Raw genomic sequence first — 21,589 nt, 5'->3', positions numbered from 1 at the left:
ATGGGCAAATCTCTATCCATGTTTATCAGTCCCACCAAAAACTTCTACCTCAACCACTTCATTCCAGAATCTATCTTTCTGCACCCTCCTCTGAGCAAGAGGAAGCTCAGATTCAGAAGTGCAAGTGGAAGTGGAAGTGGGTGCTGAAGAACAATGATGTAGCATTCTAGAGACCATGCCTCAAAGATCCTTCTCAAAAGCCATCTCAGAAAAAAAGTTGTTCACAAAAGAGGGTCTCCAGCAAGTGCTGTGACAGATATCTGACTAAAAGATCAGCAAATCTTCACCATTTGTCTTTGTGGGGCTGAAGAAAAGACTGTATATCATACACTACCCACAATCTACTCTCCTAAATCACTGTGCCCCCTCCCAGGCACAGAATTGCAGGTGTGCAGGTGTTGTGAAAGCACTCCTAGGCTATGCTCTGGATAGGAATTATGTCCATTATTAGGTCCTGGGAACCTTAATCTCCATATCTAAAACTTTTTAATAATTTTCCTTTTCCTTCTTCAGAGAGGAGAAAAATCTTGGGGAAAATTGTGACAAAGCTTCTGAACTGCTAGTCCAGGCTGTTGCACTTTCTTGCACAAAAGAACACTACCTCACCTGGAAATTTCTCATCCTTGTTCCAAGCATTAGCTCCCTCAGCTTTACTTCCCAAGCAGACCAATGCTGAGCAAGGGGATTCACTGCGCTCACTGGACAGTAAGTTCTGAGTTGCTATCCTAGTTGTATATTATGGAACTATTTCCATTTTGAAGGGAGGTGCCTGTAATTTCCAGCTGGGTCTTTAACAGAGGTTTTCACTTAATTGTTGACAAACCTTTTCACTTTTTATAACAAACTGTCTTTCTCAATTTCACTTCTCATCTTGAAAATATAGCTTCTTTAGTTCACTAAAACTGTAGGTTCACTTTTCTTGTGCCTCTGAAGGATCCTAACACCACTAAGATCACCCAAAATACACAACAGAACTTTAGCAGACTTTGAAATTGTTAACTATTTTAGACTTACCCATACAGCTTATTTTCCAAGAATATTCAGATTTCTCCTTTGGAAGCATACTGTTGTCACCAGCAGGGAGAAATTAACACGTTCTTCCGCTGATCTTACTTGGAGCATTTAGGCCTCAAGAGAATGACCAGTGGCAGGGAAAGCACCTGGCATAAGAAGTAAAGAGATGTGGTGGAAATGCAGTACTCCCAAAATCCTTACATAGAAAAGCTGTGTAAAATGTTCTTGAGCACGAGTTGACTTTGGGTTGGCATCTCTGTATTTTGACAGGAATTGCAATGAAGACCTGAAGGGAAATGTCTGATAAGGACCAGGATGCTGAATGTTATGGCATTGAGAGGGCCAGGGAGAAGGGAACTTCTTTACCTTCTCTGGATATGCTCACACAGTAAGTTGTTTGGCTTCTACCAGTTTAACCGCTACCAATCACACTTGGCACACAGCTGTGCACTAGTTCTGCATCCACAGTAAAGATTTTAGAGCTTGCTAACCACATATCTGCACTTGGACAACATTTACAATTCCCACTGCATCAGACAAATGGATGCTGCTGAGCCATCTGTTTGAAAGTATGTTTAGTTATATAACCTAAGTTACAAGTACTTCCTCACAGATGAAGATATCTCAGCTTAGATGAATACAGAGAGGGGACTGGGCATCTGAAATATCCCCACACAACCAGAAAATACAATGTAGGAATTGCACAAAACCTGTGCTTTTCTACAGAAGTGTGGAAGCCTGGCAGGATTCTTTGGGTCATCACAAATGGCACTGAAATCTAGACTTAGACCACTGAACCCAACCTTACTGTCTTCATTTGAGTGAATATCTAGATATTACTTAAGTCAATCTGAGACCTATTTAGACTGGAGTTCAGAAAGCAGATCAGATGGCAAAATATAGGGATGTTAGGATTTATGAGTCTAAATTTTTTTTAAAAAAAAGTGTTCTTTTTGCTTCATTCAGAATAAGAATCACAAGACCACACTCTGTTCCCAAATTTGCACTTGCTGCTAATATTAAGTGCCCCTTGAGACTCTTGTGCTGCTTTGATAAATACTTAAAATCAGACTGACTAGAAATTTGACTGGCTATTCTTGGTACTATATAGACATGAACTTAAAATATTTTTGGAAACATATAATTTGTTGGAGCTTAATACTATTTTGCAGCATTACTAGTTCTCGTCTTACTTGTATTTGTCCATGGTTTGGTTTATATTATATCTATATGTAGATCATATTTTAATAATAGAAACAAACATTAATCAGAATTTTTCAGTGCTCTTCTCCAAAAGTCATGACATTTTCCCTAGTTTCTGTTTGGTATTGTTACAAATGAAATGTTTTTGCTTTGTACATTTGTCTCATTTGTTCATTTAATTGCATTTTTCTGTTCTACACAAACTCTCAACCCGTACTCATCATCTAAGTGTCTGAATCATTCTTCAAGCAGATGAGTAGTATAAGGGGTATAGATCAGTCAGTAATCCCATGATTCTGCTTGGTCTATTTAGCTCAGCTCTCACATTTCAACCTCTTATCTGAGTCTGGAGAACAGTTTAGTGGACACCCCAGCCCAAAAAACCCACTGTGCTAGGATGCAGGAGCTGAATTCTGCATTATGGCAGAAAGCTAGGTTGTGTCACACCTTTTAAACATGAAACCTTTCCATGAGTATTGATGACCTTATTCAGGAATCTTGTGAGATGGTGGTGTTCTGATGGAGGAAGATCATATAAACAAACCCTTTCAGAGCTCATGCTAGTATGCATTCAAAACATACAGCTGTTAAGATCAAAGGATCACTCAAGGTTGATGCAAATTTTAGATTCTGCTCTGCATAGGCCTAACTCTAAAAGGACTGGCTGGCTGGTCCCAGTGCAAGCAGCAGGTATTTCTGAAGTGACTGTGCACAGGGAAAAGTAAACTCATTTCTGTGTTATACCTCAAGCCTCACAAGTTTATTATTATTACTCTTTTACTACTGAGAATTTTCAGAGCTCTAAAGAAAAAAAAACATTATATTTCACCAATAGTTATCTGTTTGTCTACTCTGAGGAGGAGAGGTAGAAAGTTTTGAAATAATTTGCCCCTATTAGAGAAAAATTATTGGTCTGAAACACAGACCACTTGTTGGCCAGTGGCAGGCACGTTCTTCATGTACCATTCTCCACTCTTAGTGACCATTATGACAGGAGAACCCCGATCTCCAGAGAGTAGACTGTACACTCCTAGTCCAAGGCTGCCACTAGGACATTGAAAGATAGGGAGAGACAGAGACAAGATTCTCACCTACAGTGAGGCCCTTCTGATCAACACTGCAGCCTGTACGATGTCTTCAGAAAGGAAGCTCCATCTAGCAGGCTGATTCTTGCTGCCAGAAAGGTTGATCAGTACATGTCAGTGTTGTGCTGCTTCACTGATTGCCCATGTTTCCTCAAAGGAGATGTAAATGCACAGGCTCATAGCTGGTTACATTTCCTTTCAGAGATAACAAGGCTCCCTGGAGAAGGAGACAACATCAAAAATCACAGGATTATCCATCAGCCAAGAGGATGAGAACTGCCAGTCCTGTGACAACCACAGCATCTTCTCTGAGAACTAAGGTGCAGTATCTGATATTTCCATTTACCTGCAGCTTCCTCTTACACAAGCCCCTTCTTAGCAAGAGATGCCTTAAATGACCATCAAGCCAAGAGCTATAAATTTATATTACAGAACTGGGCACATTCCTTTCTACTTAGGTGCATACTTGTGTTTGTCATGCTCACTTCTACAATAAGGAGCAATTCTTTACCATTTGGAGTAAGATAAAAAATTAGCTTAAATATCTTTGAATATTTGGTATTTTATATGAAGTCTGGCAGAGAACACTTGAAATATAAACATTTCCATTACTCATAACAGTTATTGCTTTCTCTTTTTTATGCAAGAAAGCATTATTTGTAATAGTTGAATTTACTAATTAAATAAGCTAAATTAATTAAATAAACTAAACTAATAAACTAATTTGTAATTAGTTTAATTATCCTTTATCTTTCCTTTATCTTTCAAGGCTATAACGCCTCTATTTTAGAAGACTGTATTCCTAGGATTTCAAATTTAAATATAATTAAGACAATATAACTCTTTGAGTTTTCCTCCAGCTCACACAAATTTTCAAACCAAATGCTTAAAGACCTACTTCTTTTGGCAACACTGAAGCTTTTCAGTTTATTAGCTTTCTTATTCCAGGAATCTCAAAGAAGTTATTTTAGCAAATTAAATCCCATAAGCACAGATAAAAATATTTTATTTGCCACCTTGTTAAATTTTTAAATGATAATTGGATCTCTCTGTTTACTTACATTGTCAATAATTTTATTTTGTTAGGAATTTAAGAGAATACTAGGAGAATATTTCCTTAGCGGTTTCCTTACCAATATTTTTGTATTGTACAAAAAAATAGGACCTTATAGATCCCTGTTTGATTTCTCAACTTTAAAAAAAAAAAACAAACCAAAAATAAGAAAAGAAAAAAAAAAGACATCTTTGATGGATTCATCTCTGGTAACTTGATACCTAAAACTCCTTGTCTGACCAGGTGTGTTTACCTACCAAACAGTCTATACTCCCATATGGATAGCAGGGAGACAGAGAGAGACAGGCAGCTGCACAAGGCAGTTTGTCACACTCTTAAAAAGGTGGGATGATCTGCCTTCCAGTGTTCCCTCACACTGTCAGCTAAAAAGCCAACAATTTAAATTGGAGCACATGTTTAGTGTGCTTCAATAATGTGCTTAGATGACTCTAGTCAATTAAGAGGAATACAGCCCCAACAAAGATATGTGATTTGAATAAAAAAGTCAATTAAGTACAAGGTAACTGTTTTATAATTTTTCCAAAACCAGAAAGATAGAAAAGAGCAGATGCAGGGTCAGATTTCACTATTATCTCTCACATTTAGTAGTACTTCCTAGTTAAGTAAGTGGTTTCTCTCTACTAATCCAAATATGTCTAAAGAAATTTTGCAAAATCGGGCTGATAATAAACATAAGTTATTGACATATTCTGAATTTGGATGATTAAAGGGAGATACCAAGTAATTCAAGAACCAAATTTTGATTCTTTGTCAATGAGAGTAGGCTACATATTACATCTGATCATCTGGACACAGGTCCCAAGTCTCCCCAACTGTGTATAATGCTATATATCTGCCCAATTACAAGCCTGAAGAAGTGCTTCAGCTAGTTCAGATAATTAAATTTTAAATGTAATATTCATATGAATTTTTAACATGCCATGAAAACCCAGGGTTCATAAATCATTTACAGTAACACATGAAGGTATTCTTGGCCATCTCCAACCAATTTGTCCCTCAGATCAACAATAATATTTTCAGAACTTTGATAAGCTAATATATGCGTTTTTAAAATATGCTTCCTTATAGATCCTGAAGAGCTGGATCTTCTCTATAAGAAACATTTATGTAGGCTTACCAGCAAAGAAGGAAGCAGAAGTGGTACATATGTACTTATTAGAAAGAACTGTCTCAAAAAAAAATACAACATCCATAAAGGCTAGACAGCAGAAGTTGTTTTCCTTAGCTATGAGAAGGGTACTTCCGCCTGACCTAAACAAGTGACTTTGCATTATAGTTGATGTGGCAAGTTTGGTCTATTCTTTTGTTGGAATATTCATTTGTATCACTTTTGGAAGAAGGGCAGGCAACTTGGAAGGACTTCAAGGATGTTGTGATAGTATGCAGGGAAAAAAATAGAAGGGCCAAAGCTCAGCCAGAACTTTGTCTGCTGCCACAAAAGACAAGAAAAAATGTTTCCATGAATCAGAAACACAAGGAGGGCTAAGGACACTCTCCAGCCTTTACTGGATGAAGAAGGAAACACAGTGAGAGGATGAGAAAATGGCTGATGAATAATGTCTTCTTTGCTTCAGTAGAATCATGTGTCCTTGGGGTACCCAGCCCCCAGAGCTAGAAACAGGGAGAGGAAGCACAATGAAGTCCCCATAATCCATAATCCAAAGGGAACTGGTCAACAATTTGCTATATCATCACTTAGACCCACACCAGCTCATGGGGACAGACAGGATCCACCCAAAGCTACTGAGGGAGCTGGTGGAAGTGCTCATGGGGCCACTTTCTATAATTAACCTGTTAGCAGTCCTGGCTGAGAGGCCCAATTTTCTGGATTTAGTAAATGGGACACCCATCTACAAGATGGTTCAGAAGGAGGAGCCAGAGAACTACAGGCCTATCAGCCTGACCTTGGTACCAGGGAAGGCTGTGAAACAGATCATCTTGACTGCCACTATATTGCACATACAGCACAACCAGGGGATCAGGCCCAGACAGCAAGGGATTAGGAATGGCAGGTCCTGATTGACAGACCTGATCTCCTTCTATGGGAGGGTGACCTGCCTATTAGATGAGGGAAGGGCTGTGGACGTTTGTCTATCCAGTCTTCAGCAAATCCTTTGATACTGTCTCCCGCAGAATGACTCCTGGAGAAACTGGCTGCTCATGGCTTGGACAGATGCACACTTCACTCTGTGAAAAACTGTGTGGATGGGCAGGCCCAGAGAGTGAATGGAGTTACATCCAGCTGGTGGCCAGTCTCTAGTCAGGCTTCCCAGGGCACAGGGCCAGTGCTGTTAACATCTTCATTGATGTTAATGACAAGGGAATAGAGTGCAGCCTCAGTCAGTTCACAGATGACACTAAGCTGCACAGGAGTGTTGATCTGCTGGAGGGCAGGGAGGTTTTGCAGAGGGATCTGGACAGGCTGGATTTAAAGTTCAGCTCCAGTGGTACAAGGTTCAAAAAGGCCAAGTGCCAGGTCCTGCACTTTGGTCACAACAACCCCATGCAATACTACATGTCTGGAGAAGAGTGGCTGAAAAGTGTCCAGTGTAAAGGACCTCGGGGCTGTCATCAGCTGAACATGAGCCAGCAGTGCCCAGGTGGCCAAGAAGGCCAATGGCACCTGGCCTGTGTCAGCAATAGTGTGGCCAGCAGGAGCAGGGCAGGGATTGTCCTCCTGTACTCAGCACTGGGGAGGCTGCACCTCGACTGCTGTGTCCAGTTCTGGGCCCCTCACTAAAGAAGGACATTGAGCAAATTCAGAGAAGGGCAACAGAGCTGCTGAAGGGTCTGGAGCGTAAGTCTCATGGTGAGTGGCTGAGGGAGTTGTGAGTGTTCAGTCTGGAGAAAAGGAGGTTCAAGGGGAACCTACAGCTAATAGTTCTCTACAACCACTTGAAAGGAGGTTGTAGCAAGGTCAGGGTTGGTCTCTTGTCCCAGGTAACAAGTGAAAAAACAAGGCCTCAAGTTGCTCCAGCAGAAGTTAAGATTGAATATTAGGAAAAATTTCCTCACTGAAAGTGGTCAAGCATTCAAACAGGCTGCCCAGGGAACTGATGGAATCACCATCCCTGGAAATGTCCAAAAGATTTGTGGATGTGACAGCTGGGTATATGGTTTAATCATAAACACAATAGTGTTGGGTTAATGGTTCGACCCAGTCATGGAGGTCTTTTCCAACCTTAGTGACTCTGTGGTTCTATAAAGAACAGAAACATGTTGAAATACCACATTCTTTGATTAGTGCTCAAAGAAGTTGTCACAAAGATGTCCCATAAAAAAGCAATATGCAGGTACCTGAGTAATTTCACCGTAGACAGCTAAGCATGAAGCACCAGTGACAGAAAGAAAGAAACAAAACAGTGTGAGTTTTCTCATCTTCTAGTGAGTTTTCAGCAAAATTTTTGAACAGAGAAACAACCTCTGTTGTAGCTGCAAATAAAAATCCCCGTTTTTAAGATCTGAGACAATAGTTCTCTTAACAGCTTCCCCTCCCTTTGGTGGGTTCTTGGGGACAATCTCTTGTTCTACAGCCTCAGGCTGCTTTTTTCAACCTTGCTTTCTACCACAGATATGTGAGGTTGCATTTTCAGGAATGGTCATTACTCTTGGGATCCAAGTTTTTCATTTTAACCTTGTCTTCCTGTTGATACGTTTTTAAGTCCCTAATGGCTCTGACATCAGTATCTAACCTTTTTGTTCACCATCTTGAGCAGAATTGCGATACAGAGGGCTTAATTTACTTACCAAGAAGATCCACACTCATAGGTAGCCCACATTTGAGCTAGCTCACTTAAATTCTAGTCCAGGAAACTTTGCACTGAACCCCAGGGAGACTCTAGACCTAGGCACAAGCTCTCTGTGTCAGACAAGAACACTGAATCACAACTTTATTGGATCCCTGAATATAAGGCTAAATTTTTGAAATAATAGCATTAGACTTTTCCAGAAAATTCTCTGTAGATTAAGAGCCAAATACTACATATTTGGAAATCTAACTCCTAGGAAAATATAGATTTTTTTTTCCCTAAAACCACAAACCGCATTGTTCATTTTCCAGAAGCCAGTTGAGGACAAGAGCCATGTGCTTCCATGAATGCCATCCTTATGTGGTTAAATTTCACCATATGGATGAGCTTTGGCAGATGCCAAACTGTTAATGTCCTGAGGCAGACAAATGTCTAAAACAGCAGAGCTTTCAATGATGAGCACTGTATCTGTCTCAAGGAAGAAACCCATCTGCATTCTTAGCCAAAGTCCCTTTGCTAAGGGACATTGCCTTCTGTCTTCACACTGTTCTCTGACAGAGCATTGGTCAAATTTTCTCTTGCCTCCTACCTAAGCTGCTTCTTAAAGCTGACATTAGCATCTTAGTGAAAAATTAACCATTTTATAATTGATATCAAGCAATTATAGTTCTACACTTCAGTTTCATGTTATTATTTCTGTAAAGTTATCTGAAAGAATTAAAAAGGTTTAAATATTTTTAATAAATCAGAGCCATTAATTGTCTGCCTTATTTTATAATAGAAATTACACATCCAATTTCAGTGGAAAATTATCTGGAAGTGTATCTGAGTCACTTTCCATGAAGTTATCAAAGTTAGTGACAGTCTTACTGGGACTGTCCAGGGAATAAGAAGTACTAATTATATTGTCTGGCTCTGACTGGCTTCATAGTACTTTACAAGAATAAAAGACTATTGTAAGTAGCCTACTTAAATCTAACACAAGAAAGCCTCATGAACAGAAATTTAGAAAAAATCCTTATATGGGCTTTAAGATTTGAAAGATCTTGGAGACTAATTCAAACAAGAACAATTTTTTAAGAATGTGTATTTGATTGGTTTTTCAAGCTCTTGTGATTGATTTGGCTTGCAGGGGAGTAATAGAATTGTAACAACTGTGATGAAGTTTTCTTGAATAGAAACTGACATTTCTGACAAATGGTTTTGTTGGGGTTTTTTTCCTTCTTCATGTCCAATCGATTTGAACACAAATATGTAATTCACTGCAGAAGACATGGAAGCCCTTAGACCTTTTTCTGAGACTAGTCGGGAACTGATGGACTATTGGGATTTTTCCTTAAACAAAAGAAGAAATCATATCTTACACATCACCTGCTCTTCAAGCCAAAAGTTTCTTTGCCTAGTCTCAATTAAAGCAGGCAAAATTCCTAATATGCCAAATTTTCCTTGATAGCCTACCTGCTGCACTGACAGCATTTTCCACAGGAGGAAATTTTTAATTGCAATATGCTATGGTTTTCATGTCAACAATGAGTGGAACAGCCTTTTTTTGATGTCCAAAATCTTCTCAGTAAAAATTGTGACAACTACTAATTTGTGAAGCAGCTGTTTCTGAATCTGAGGAAAGGGTCTCAACAGGTTATACTCAAAAAATCCTCTGGAATAGAAACAGAGTAAAGAGGTAAAAAAAAGTTATAGAAACAGGAGATAATGAGGAAGCTGTAGCTAACTCATGGGAAAAAATGAACATTACAGGGAAATATGCCTCAATTTCTAAACCATACATCAGGTATGAGCTATATGCTTTTGTTTCTGGGAGATAAGGATCTGCTGGAGTCCTGCTAGTGATGGAGACTACACAGCCACTTCTAAACATACAATAAAGGATTAAATGTACGAATTCTATTTAATTATTACCTGAATATAGGAAATGTCTTTTTCATAGGAGAAAAAGAAAGATGTCAGTAGTCTGTATCACCAAATGGTCTATATCATAAAGCTCTTGATAATATTCCAAATGTTTTTTACAATATTTCATTCAATCCTTTGTGCAGCATTTTAAGAAATCCTAGGCTTATCCCTCATTGGACATTGTCTGGGAATTACTAATGGGTCCATATAGCAGTTTTTATAACATACCCTAGGGATTTATTGAAAGTTCTGAAATTTCAGAACTTTTTGAGGCAGTGCTCAAGCTAAGCAGCAAGGCAAATACATAATAGCTACATACCACAGAGCCTCACTACTCATCTGGTACATTCTCCAGAATACATAAATCAATTACAATTGTGTCTGAAGGATATCTAATGCCATTAAATATGAGTGGATAAGTGAAAAGATCTCCCACACAACCTCTACACAGAAACCAACTTGGCTTTCTCAGGCAATATACTGTGCTTAAAAAGAACAAACATCTTTTATTCTAAAATAATTTTGTTACAAAAAAAAAATCTACCTTCCATCTTCATCCAAAACCAATAAAACCAGAAAACCCTTTCCCTCGTTTGCTGTAGAATTCTCATCCCCTTAAGAATCTTTTACTTTTTAGTTACATAGGGGGTTGCCAGGGTAGCTTCAGGAGCTCAGGACATAGGAGAGATGTGCATGAGTAACACTCAAGCCCAGATATGCCACAGTCTCACTTGGACATCATGGCTTTTTATTTCCCAGAACCCTGACTAGGGCCACAGTGCTGCTTCAAGCCTGTTCCAAGCATTAACACATCATTACTAAGCTAAAAAGCAAAGTGCCCAAAAAGACATTGTCATCTCCTTTCCCTCAAGGAAACTTTGTTTTGGTCCCTCTTTGAGCTTCAGGTTTGTCACTACGGAATGCTCTGTTGGGAGGTCTACAAGGGCCAGCCCTGAACTCCAGCTAACACTCCAAGCTGAAGTCTGGCTGAGCTTATTCAGACATTTGTGTCTCTGTGCTGCACCTCCCAGTATGCCTGACTTCGAGAAGATGTTTGACCACCAGCAAGAAGCCAGTTAGCACCCAGCTGGGCTCACAGTTCAGGCTCTGCTCCAGCTCAGAGCATCTGTCTACTCCAGATGAGCAGTCCCTCAAAGCAGAACAGCTGTACTCCCATGACTGTCATCTCAACTAAAGCGCCTGCACAGACACACTGCAAGCCAAACTCACAGTGAATAACACAGACAACTGTAACACAGCATTTCATCTCAACTCCCTATTGTCACATGTTTCTGACATATACATCCCTGAAAAGAATTGGCCTGAGGCTACAGGATGGGATTTAAGTCCCATTTCTGGTTGTGTCTACACTCAGTATACAGAATAATAGAGACTCATGGCTTTTCTCAAATATGTGTATGTCACAAAATGTATGTTTCCTCCCACAGATCTAAGAGCAACTTCCCAGTCAAAGTGAGGGAATACATAAATAGAAATTAAATACTGTATGGGGCTTCAGAACACTTTCACTGAAGGAGTGGGCAGGAGGCAGCTGATTCCTTCCTACTGCTTCTCCAAGATGTCACACTACACTCCTGATTAATGTACTGCAGTCTTACAGTATGGGCACAAGGCCACATGTAATGACTGGAGGAAAATATGACATTCCAACATCAAAACACGTAAGGAAATATTTTGTTGATTTTTATATTTGAAAGAATTAAGGATCTATAGAATTAAGCTTTGAAAGCCTAGATTTAAGCTTTGCTTCTCTTCAACCACCCTGAAGTCATACATACCAACACCAGAGAAATAACTATCAACTTTATAGGACTAAAAAGTTTCAGAGTCCTGAACTTGGCTCTGTATCTGTTGAATGATAGTCACTGTTCAAGTGAAGCCACTCATGTGCATGAAGATTTTAATATGGGTACATTTTGCAGAATCAAGTTGTTGAGGCATCCTAGTGAATAAGCATCTCCTGTTAAAATCCTTTTAAGCAGCTGTGTGAATGGATGCTAACATGACTGGAAGACAATTCCTCCAGGAATCATCTTCAGCCTTCTGCAAAACAGAAATGCTACGACAAAAAGATAGTGAAAATGAGTAATTAGACCTTGAGCTGCAGGTGATATGCACTGTGAAACATTTGGATACCTTTCAAGAGGATGCATCATGATCACTGCTGCCTTCCTGGGGAAACAGGTGATTCTTGCAAAATAATTACAACTATAACAATCTTAGAGTTACTATTTCTCACGTTACTGTGATTCTTCCATATGAATTTTGAAAATATCCAGTATTCAACTCAGTTATAGAAATTTCCCTTTAGATGGCAATCTTTAAGATTTCAAAGGAAGAGAGGATTTTTGAAGTCTGTAATTACAGACATGAAACGCATTTTGCCACACAGCCCTTCCTTACCTGTGTGGCTTAATTTCAAGGCTCAATGCTGCTATTATCAACTAAATTGCATACTGTATCTGTAATAAAACCAAATAGATTCTTCTGGAATGGAGATACTTAAGCACATTAAAATTATCTTTGCTCTCATTATACTAACATGGCTCCCTTAGGCACCCAAGAAATGAGATGAAATAAGGCCTAATGTCTGATATTCCTGTGAGTTAATCCTGCTCATACAGCACCTGTATTCCTACCTATTCCTGTAAACCTGAGAGAACGGTGGGATAAATATATGTGTGTGTGTGTTTGTGTGATTGATGGGCATTTTGCCTTTGTCATAATACCTAACGCAATTTACAATTTACAATTACGTTTTGTGCTGTAGACCCAAAGTGTTGCTGTTTCCGACCTGCTGCCGAGAGTTCCATGACAAAAACCAAAAAAATTTCAAAAGAGCTATCCACTGCACACCAGTTTTGATAAACTGCAGTTGACAGCACAATGTCTTCAGTTCCTCTACTAAACTTAATCACTTATTTTTCTTTATGTATGTAAGGATCTCAATAATTATCATTGAAGAATATCATTGGCTTCTCTATTTTTATTCTTTATACATTAAAATTTTCGTGATACCTCTAAGTACAAAAATCGAGTAGAACCCAAAGTAAAATTTTTGCTTAAAGCTTAAAGATTGTGTTCATTTTCAATAGATTTCCAAGGAGACATCAGAGAAATTTAATGAACAAATAATTCCAAATGCTGCAACCATTGGCAGAGAATTCCAATATAAATCAAGAGATCACCCATTGCTATTGTGGCTGCTTGGCTGTTGTAAAACTAATGGTTCCATAATCAGGCTGGAATTTGGGGATCAGGAATTTCCCTACATCCTACACTTGTCAGGCTTACAAAATTTCCCTGTATCAGCTGACATTTGGACCGAAGTACTCTCAGGCTGTACAAGTCTTACACTGAGGTCAGCAATATTTCTAAATGTGTCTTGAATAACAACACTGGAAACTGTATCAAATTTAAATAAGAATTATAATTTTTTTTGTTTGTTTGTTTGGAAGTCTGGCATTGTCTGGCAAAAGCAAGCTGCATTCCCAGCACAGCATGAGGGAAAATAAACAGCTTTCTGTGGAAGCCAAAAACAAGCTGATTTTTCTCTTAAATTTTCTACTTGTACTTTGAAAAGAATAAATAAGAAAAGCAAGAGCAGTGTCTTTAAATATGATAAAAAAATTATTCGTTGCTACCTAAAACAATATCCATCTTAATATACTAACAGGTATATATATTATATATTATCTACCCTCCTCTTGTTTAAAACACAATTGTTATATCAGGCAGATGTAAAAAATAAGGAATGGTAATTAATATTATTTCATGTATCTAAGGAAGCCTTGATTCACTGTTTAAAGCATTGTAGCTAGTGATATTTATTTTCTTCTGAAAGGCCAAGATCCAACTAGCTCTTTATTAATTTAAATATATTGGATAGTACTTGAACAAAATTACGTCAATTACGTTGCAATTTAAATCCTGACATGTCAAGGGAGTGAAATTTAGCAAATCACAGTGAAATAATCTCTTCTACAAGGATTTGTTACTGTCCTACTGGCAACTTCATCTCATCAAAAATTACCATTCCCATTGCAAAACTACTCTCATACTCCACAGAACATGACTCAGGTATTACTAACAAAATTGCTTTGGATATTCAAGCTTCTATAGATTTTTTAATTATTTTATATGGCTTTTCATTAACAATTTACACATTAACAGGAAAAGACCAATTTCTTCTCTTTTTTGTAAATTATCATTCAATATTAGAGTGGAGGAGAGAATTTCCCTCTAATACCTCCTAGTACCCACATCTTCTTTTATGTTCTGGGTTTGTTCTGCCTCCTAATTTCCATGGCAGGATTTTGGTGGGTGCTATATTCCTAAGGAAAATCTTAGATTTATATTTTATTTTCAGTAATTAATGAATGATATCCTGCCTCCATTGAAGCAAAATTAACCTTATAATTTTAGGGGCAACAGATTTTAGCCCAGCATAGAGGATAAGGCAAGTAATTCTGCTCCAGAATAAGTAGAGAACAAAATCTCCAATAATAACTAGAGAACACTTACACTTGAGGTGAGTTTGGTCTTGTTAATCTGCTCATATATATATGAATTAATCATTTTAAATAATAAAAAAAAATTAAAAATAGCAGTTTTGAATGTTCAAACTTCTTTTTTTTTTTTTGGTTCTACAGTAGTCTCTAAGAAGTGAATGAGAAAAAGAGAGGGATTAGAAAGTAAAAATTACTATGGATATAATACCCAAAAGGGAAGGGAAGGTCAAACAAATCCTACATTTAGATGCTCTAAAGTGACTTCAAAGGGAAGATGGAATTATGCCCTATTAAGTTTATTTAACATTATGAAAATGTTCTAAAATGTACTAAAAAACACAGGGAAAAATTATCTTTGGCATTACACCTACAAGTATGAACCATATGGCCTGTAAGAACCATAACATTTGGAAAAATAATGAAGATACAAAGTGGAAAGGAAGGAGATGAAGAATGGAGTGGAGGAGGTTTAGTTAATATCCGTTTAAGATCAGAACATCATGAGTATTTTGTTACAATATTAAAAGTCCTGGGCTTCCATTCAAGTGTGAGAGTTGATGACAGCTGAGCCAGCCAAGAGACTGCACTGGCAGCCTGGGATTAGACTGTTTCAGAAAGGGCACAATTTTTAGCACCACTTACCATGTGGTTTCCCTTTCTTGACTTAAAAGCCCCCCCTCTAAATAAGGACAAGCCCGATTTCATAACAAAATCCTTTGCAAGCTGCCCTCAAGTCCACCATCAACTGCTGCTCTAATATAAGAGTTTCATGTAAGCTTAGCCACTTCTGTCAGCTCTCCTAAGTTTTCTCTCTTCTGGTAGAACATGGACAATAGGTGCTTGTATATTCAATCATGTTTTGTGGGGAGATTCCACAGTTGAAGTTAAGGAAATTGGTTTTAGTTTGATAGGGAATGTAAAAGGTATTAGACTCTTAATTCTAAAGATCTAAAGGTCTTGTGGGCCCCCAACTCTCGTGGTCACACAACACGTACATTCACGATCAAAATGAAATCCAAGCAATGCTTGTGGGCAGGCCTCAGTGTCATCTGACACTGCAACGCTCTGGTTGGGTGCCTGAGGTAAAATAATTCGTCTGTCTGGGCCCCAAAATGGTGATGCACACACCATAAAGAAATGCTGGAAAATACATTGTATTTTGTGTAGGCTGTAGTCCACCTTCATAATTGGATCTCACATTTCCCCACACCCCCCAGTTCATACAGGAAGTAATTCTGGACAGTCCCATGTCCTGTTTCATCCAGCAGAAGAAAGAGCATCATTGCATAACTTCATTGCTATCTATCAAACTCCACCTATCAAAGCTGTCAATTTAGCTGCTGTGGCAATCTTTGTCTTGAACTTGTAATGTCTAGGTTAAAAGCCTTAGCTGGAATAAGACAGTTTAATAACAACGATAAATTTATTCTTTTTCATGTAGGAATAGCCACCATGGTCACACCAGTTCAAAAATCAGAAGTTGAAAACTCACAAGTCTATTATAAATATAAATTTAATGTTTTCTTATTTATTTAAATGTGTTTGAAACATAATATGTACCTTAGAACAGAAGCTTAAAAAACTACATCATAATTAATGTTGAAAATTGACACATTATTTGTGAAAATTTCCATAATTTTAAGAATGAGAATGTAATTACTAGATTCAGACTTCAAGATTTTGAAATTAAAATAGGTATTTTATTTATATGTATTTATTTATTTATTATTATATGTATTTATTTATTTATATTTACATTAAAATTATGATGTATAGATATAACTGTACTTTCCCATTTTTAACGAAAGACATTACCTCACTATGAATTTGGCTTCCTTTAGTTTAGCATTCTGTCAGATCATTTTCAATCTTTCTGGATGTGAGGACCATGATAATTTTTCAACTGAAGCTTAAACACCTTTAAAACACCTTTAAAAATATTTGATGGTGTAGTGTTCAGAGACCACAAGTAATCTGATCACGCTCCTCTGGACATCACAGGCTAAGCCATTCCATCTACATCTCTAACAAACCCTATTACTTCTCTAGCAAGCCCTATAACGCGTGTTTCACAAAGTATCATACTTCATAAAGCACCCACTTAATTGCAAAAGTTTATCACCCACACTGACAAAAATCTGATTCTACATCTGATTACAGGTTTGCTTGGTTTTTATTCCCAGATGCTGGGGTTTGTGGTGTAATTTTTTTAGACTGAAAGAGAATATTACTATCTGATGATATTTTCCTGGAACTTATGTACCATAATCAAGTCGCCTCTCAGTTATCTTATAATCTTTAATTATACCATTATAAGACATTTTCTCTAATGTTCAAATAAAAGTTGCAGTTCTCCTCTGAGGCCTCACTATTTTTTTCTCTGCAAATACTATAATTCCACTGTCAGTTTACAATCATTTTAGCAGACAGGTAGATTTTATTGACTTAACTTACTTGAACTTTCTCAGGGACTGCATGAGTCACTGATTGCAAAACTCTCCTGAACTATGTCAAAACTGTTCAATGTCAGAGTTCACTATGTGCTGACCACTGCAATCCATTTGCCTATTTACCCATTCTCATAATAAATCTCAAATAATCAAAAGACTTTCAGTTCAGACCAATCCCTACAATTATGAATCCCACCTCCACCAAGAAAAGCTCAAACAATTTCATGAGTAATTCCTGTCTCAAATATTCATATTAGATGAGTTCTCCATGACTCTGACAATCCTGAGCTTGAATATATGAAGGTTCAGTTTTGCAGCTAGACTGAAGAGAAATGCTTCTGTACTGCTATAGTTGGCACCACCACCAGTGATACAGCTTCTGGTTACTCTTACATTGTTCTGCTGCTACTTCCCCTATGAGGTGTCAGTATGGTTTTGTGTATAGACTTTAACAGCATCAGTAAATGTTTAGTATCCCAAATGTTTAGTATCCTTTAGTTGCCATGTCCCATATGGTGAAATTAATGCCACACATTAATTGTGAACTTTTTTTCAGTTTGTCCTTGTAACATTTCATTGGTCTCCCTTGTATTTTAAGATCATGAAAAATAGTTTTGGCAGTCTGTCATGTGACATATGTACCAGCATAGTTAGCAGATGGCTTAACCTAGATGAGCTTGCTGCGGCATTATTTTTATGTTGATTACCTAATAGCATCCTCAGATTTTACTGTTCAGGATTTTGTTCTGTCAGCAACAGACAATGCAGCAGCACAGTTTGTTTATTATCAGTAAGGTAGAGAGGTAAATCCTTTTAAAAGGCAGTCTTCTGGCTACACAGCATTAGATTTTACTCTGATCTATAATGTTGGCATTACTTGCCTGGAGGGCATTACCTTCCTAAATTAACTTATTGTCTCCTGGCAACCAAACTGCTCTTGCTAGAATGCCAAAAAGCATTCTGCACTGACCCTGCAAAGGAGGTGATACTAATTTTCTTTATTTCCATCCTGAACTAAGGCCAGTGGAAATACTGTAACTACTTTTTCACTTTTTTTTTTTTCTTGCAAAGGAAATTGCTGAAAGTGTTACACAGTTTCTACTGTATTGTAACAGAGAAGAACATCTCTTCCTCTGGCTCTGTATCAAATGATACAATGTAATATGCCTAATTGAATATATTCCTAACTGTACTAATCTTGCCAACACCTGCTACAACACAGGATGAGCCGCCTTACTGTTATCCCACTTCCTTCAAAAAGGCATTCAGTGTAAGTTTTCCTCTATTCAGTACCCATAGATGTTGTCATCACCCTACTGACCAGAATCTCCAATACATTGGTAACAAAGTGCATTCAATGTCTAGTAGACCTAGAAGATCAGATAAACCTGATGATGATGGCAGGCAGATGATCCCAGGAGACAAGGAGAAGGGCAGAAAGCAGAAATCATCCTTGTTGATTCTCTTGACTGTGTTTTGGAACATGTCTCGATTTTTGGTTGGTCATTTTTGATAACTCTCTGTGCTGTGTTTTCAAAAACAGCCGCATTATTAAATAAGCAAATGCTGTTGAAGCCTTTCTTGCTGCTCTATAAAATCTTAGAGAACAAATCAAACTGATGAATATGTCAGTAGTGTTTACTTTTAATTTCATTTCATTGCCAAGAATAAGACTTGAGGCTTTTTAATAATCTTACAGTCCTGCACCTTGAAAATTTTTCTCCTGCTGTCAAAAAGAGAGAAATTGAAAATTATCTGCAACAAAAACTTAAAACATTGGTACACTTACACACATGCACAAAACTGTAAGAAGTTAATATATGGGCAAAATCCTGAACTGAGCAAGAAGTTACCCAATTTTCTGAGATCAGCTTGATCTTGTTGAGCTCATGCCCTAAGGCTGTGCCATAGATCACAAGGTGCTACGGATCAGAATAAAATTTTCAGTATCAATATTAAACTTCTCTCTGTTTATCTCTCATGTATAAAAATAGCTGTAGCTTCCAGGGCTGACTTAATAGCTCTGTCAAAGGACTGTTCACACTTTCCAACAATCCTATTAATATAGAAGACATTAAATGCTATTGCTAAGTAACTGAATGTACATCAGCTGAAAACATAACGCCTCAGTGCTAGAGAAGATAAACATCAAAATACATATCAGAGTGTGATAGAACTAAGGACATGATTTAACAAGTATTTTCTGTAGAGGAAAATGTACTAGAAGGCCCAGAAGGGTATTTGTATAACTTGTCACATGTTCACTAGCAAAATTCAATCTCTATTGCTGAACTTCCTTTTCTTTTTCAGTAAACCAGTGAACAGACAAAACATATGCTCATCCTGAGGACCTTTAAAAGAACAATTCTTTTTATGGGGTCTACATACTGACCAAAAACTTTAGCATATCCAAAAATATTAGTTTGCAATGTAAATAGGAAATTGTAGTCTTGCTAACCTTGATGAATTTCTTGGGAATCCAATTTGGAGCACTAATGACAGCTTCAAGGATCAGTTTCAAGGATCAGTTTGCACACAGAAAAAAATTGAAGCTTTAATATTGTATTTCTTTTAACAGAGTTGTCAAGAACAATCAAGGTACATTGTTACTTGGTTAGTACATCATATGAGGAACCCAAATTCCAAGTAAGACACTCTCTTCATAGTACACAAAGACATTATTCAGATCTGAGTGAGGCTGCACTTCCACAGAAGCAGGGTCAGAAACATGCACAGGCTTGTATTCTAATTGTGGGGCTACAAGCAGGAGCAGGAGGAAGCAGTCAGTTGTTAGGGTAGCAGAAAATGCCAAAACAGCCTTTCCCTATCCCTTCTGAGGGCTCACCAACCACACCATGCTGACCTAGAATAGTCCATAAAAGATTATTGAGAGAGCCACTGCTGAGTACAGTTTAAAACACAATTTACTTCTTGATGCATTGTTTCACATGACTATGCTGCAAGAGATATTTTTTGCTGCACTGCCACCTGAGGTGGTTTTCCTCCACCGGGAGCCCCAGGGAATATTGCCACCACGCAGTATGGGGGATGCAGTGCAATACCCAAGCAGGCAGGCGCGGACAGAAGGTGTTCACCCCACAGGGAGATGCCTCTGAGCCCACCCAGGCCAGGAGCTCAGCAGCTGTGCCTGTGTTCTGGTGACACAACACAAGGTGAGCCTGTGCCCAGACACAGCCTGGGGACCTGCACTGAAGATACAGCACAGGAACAGAATGTGCTTTGTTTCCATGACTGTCTTCCCACTAAGGCAGCCACAAAGTTAGATGATCTCATAAATAACTGCTTGTCTTTCCTTTGTGTCAGGTTCCCCAAATTCTGTTCCTGCCATTCAGGAACAGATCAATCCAAATCTTTGGAAAGCCACAGGAAGCCTTTAAAAAGACAAGCTATTCTAATATTTTATTAGTAGTTAAAAGCAAATCTGGAGAGATGAACACTACAACCATCCCTTACCTGCAGTTGTCAAGGTAACAGCTGCTTTAGGATTAATGGCCAAAAGGTAGTTTGTCTTTCATCACAAACACTACAAACATTACATGTATTCATCAGCTGGCTACTCACCAGCCTTTTCTTTATTGGTGCTCTTCCCAGGATACTTACTCTATTAGCTTTTCAAGAGCAATAGCCCCAAATCAGGAGGGATTTTTAAAATTGCATGTTTATACATTATTTATTTACTTTTCAGCAGGCACATAATTGTTGCCAACTCACCTCTCAATTACCTCATCCACAATGGGTCACTTGTCTTCCAAGACAAATAATATTACCTCTCTAATTTAATTCTGTGAAAATACATTGCTTGTCTTTATCTTGAGAATTTTTAATGAACTACTCCTGTATTTCCAAAACATCTACCTCTTTCTTTTTTTTTTCCCTATATTGTGCAGACCTAAAGGAGGGCATTAGGTCCTCTCTTAAAGCAGGACAGATTTCCCCCAAGAAAGAATTTCTCTCACTAAGAAATTTTACTTGCTCTTAGCATTTTCCAAACATTTTACGGGGCATAATCCTACAGACTGAACAGAGATTTAGAGGAAAATGCATTGTAAACAATGCAATAATTTCTGTATAAATATTAAAAGGACACTTCTGGTTCACAGACTTTGGTGTTCATAATAGAAAATAATTCCTCATACATATTGGTAATTGATGGGAACTCTGCTGACAAAAAAAAAAAAAAAAAAAGGCAGCCTCTAGGAACTCCAGTTCATTTGTTATAGACATCGAAAACCTTAATATTGTTCTTCTTATTTCTCTCCTGTAAGGATTCTCTGTTAATCTTGAACAACAATGTCATTTTGTGCCTTAAAAATTGACAGCTATTCAATGATGAAATCCAGCAGCCTTGTGACCTTGCCTCTCATTACACTACCTCAAAAGAACCCATTAGACTTGCTCTAGAAACAATATTATCCAGTATCACTCCCAAAGTAAGGGAACACCATCATTTTTTTCTAAGAAAAAGACAGGAGAAATACATTAGTTCTGTAAGCCAGAACAAAAGGTGCTAAAGAAGTATTTTTGACAAGAAAATTCCAATCATGGGAAG

The 21,589-nt window shown here is 37.9% G+C and overlaps 1 protein-coding gene and 1 long non-coding RNA gene across 4 annotated transcripts in view; one reads left to right on the top strand and one right to left on the bottom strand.

Annotated features, from left to right (window-relative positions):
* Positions 1-21,589, bottom strand: part of TRMT9B (tRNA methyltransferase 9B (putative)) — a 113,298-nt gene that overhangs the window by 26,223 nt on the left and 65,486 nt on the right. Inside the window, exons 1-2 of one of the 3 annotated variants that reach the window (XM_086890116.1) lie at positions 3,309-3,519; positions 1,015-1,160 (exon numbers count right to left, since the gene is read on the bottom strand). The exons of 1 other annotated variant lie outside the window; for it this stretch is intronic. The gene's annotated coding sequence lies outside the window, so the exon portion shown is untranslated. Of the gene's footprint in view, positions 1-1,014; positions 1,161-3,308; positions 3,520-21,589 lie in introns of those variants that run through there. One more of the 3 variants, XM_086890117.1, reaches the window with a different exon arrangement.
* On the top strand, positions 3,356-14,608 carry LOC111928005 (uncharacterized). The gene is made up of 4 exons (XR_015287089.1): positions 3,356-3,415; positions 3,505-3,622; positions 12,041-12,242; positions 14,484-14,608. It is a non-coding gene; the product is annotated as an uncharacterized LOC111928005 (long non-coding RNA).

Source organism: Cyanistes caeruleus, chromosome 5, assembly GCF_971803275.1.
Source record: "Cyanistes caeruleus chromosome 5, bCyaCae1.hap1.1, whole genome shotgun sequence".
NCBI classification, from domain to species: Eukaryota; Metazoa; Chordata; class Aves; order Passeriformes; family Paridae; genus Cyanistes; species Cyanistes caeruleus.
This window is presented reverse-complemented; position numbering and strand designations above follow the sequence as displayed.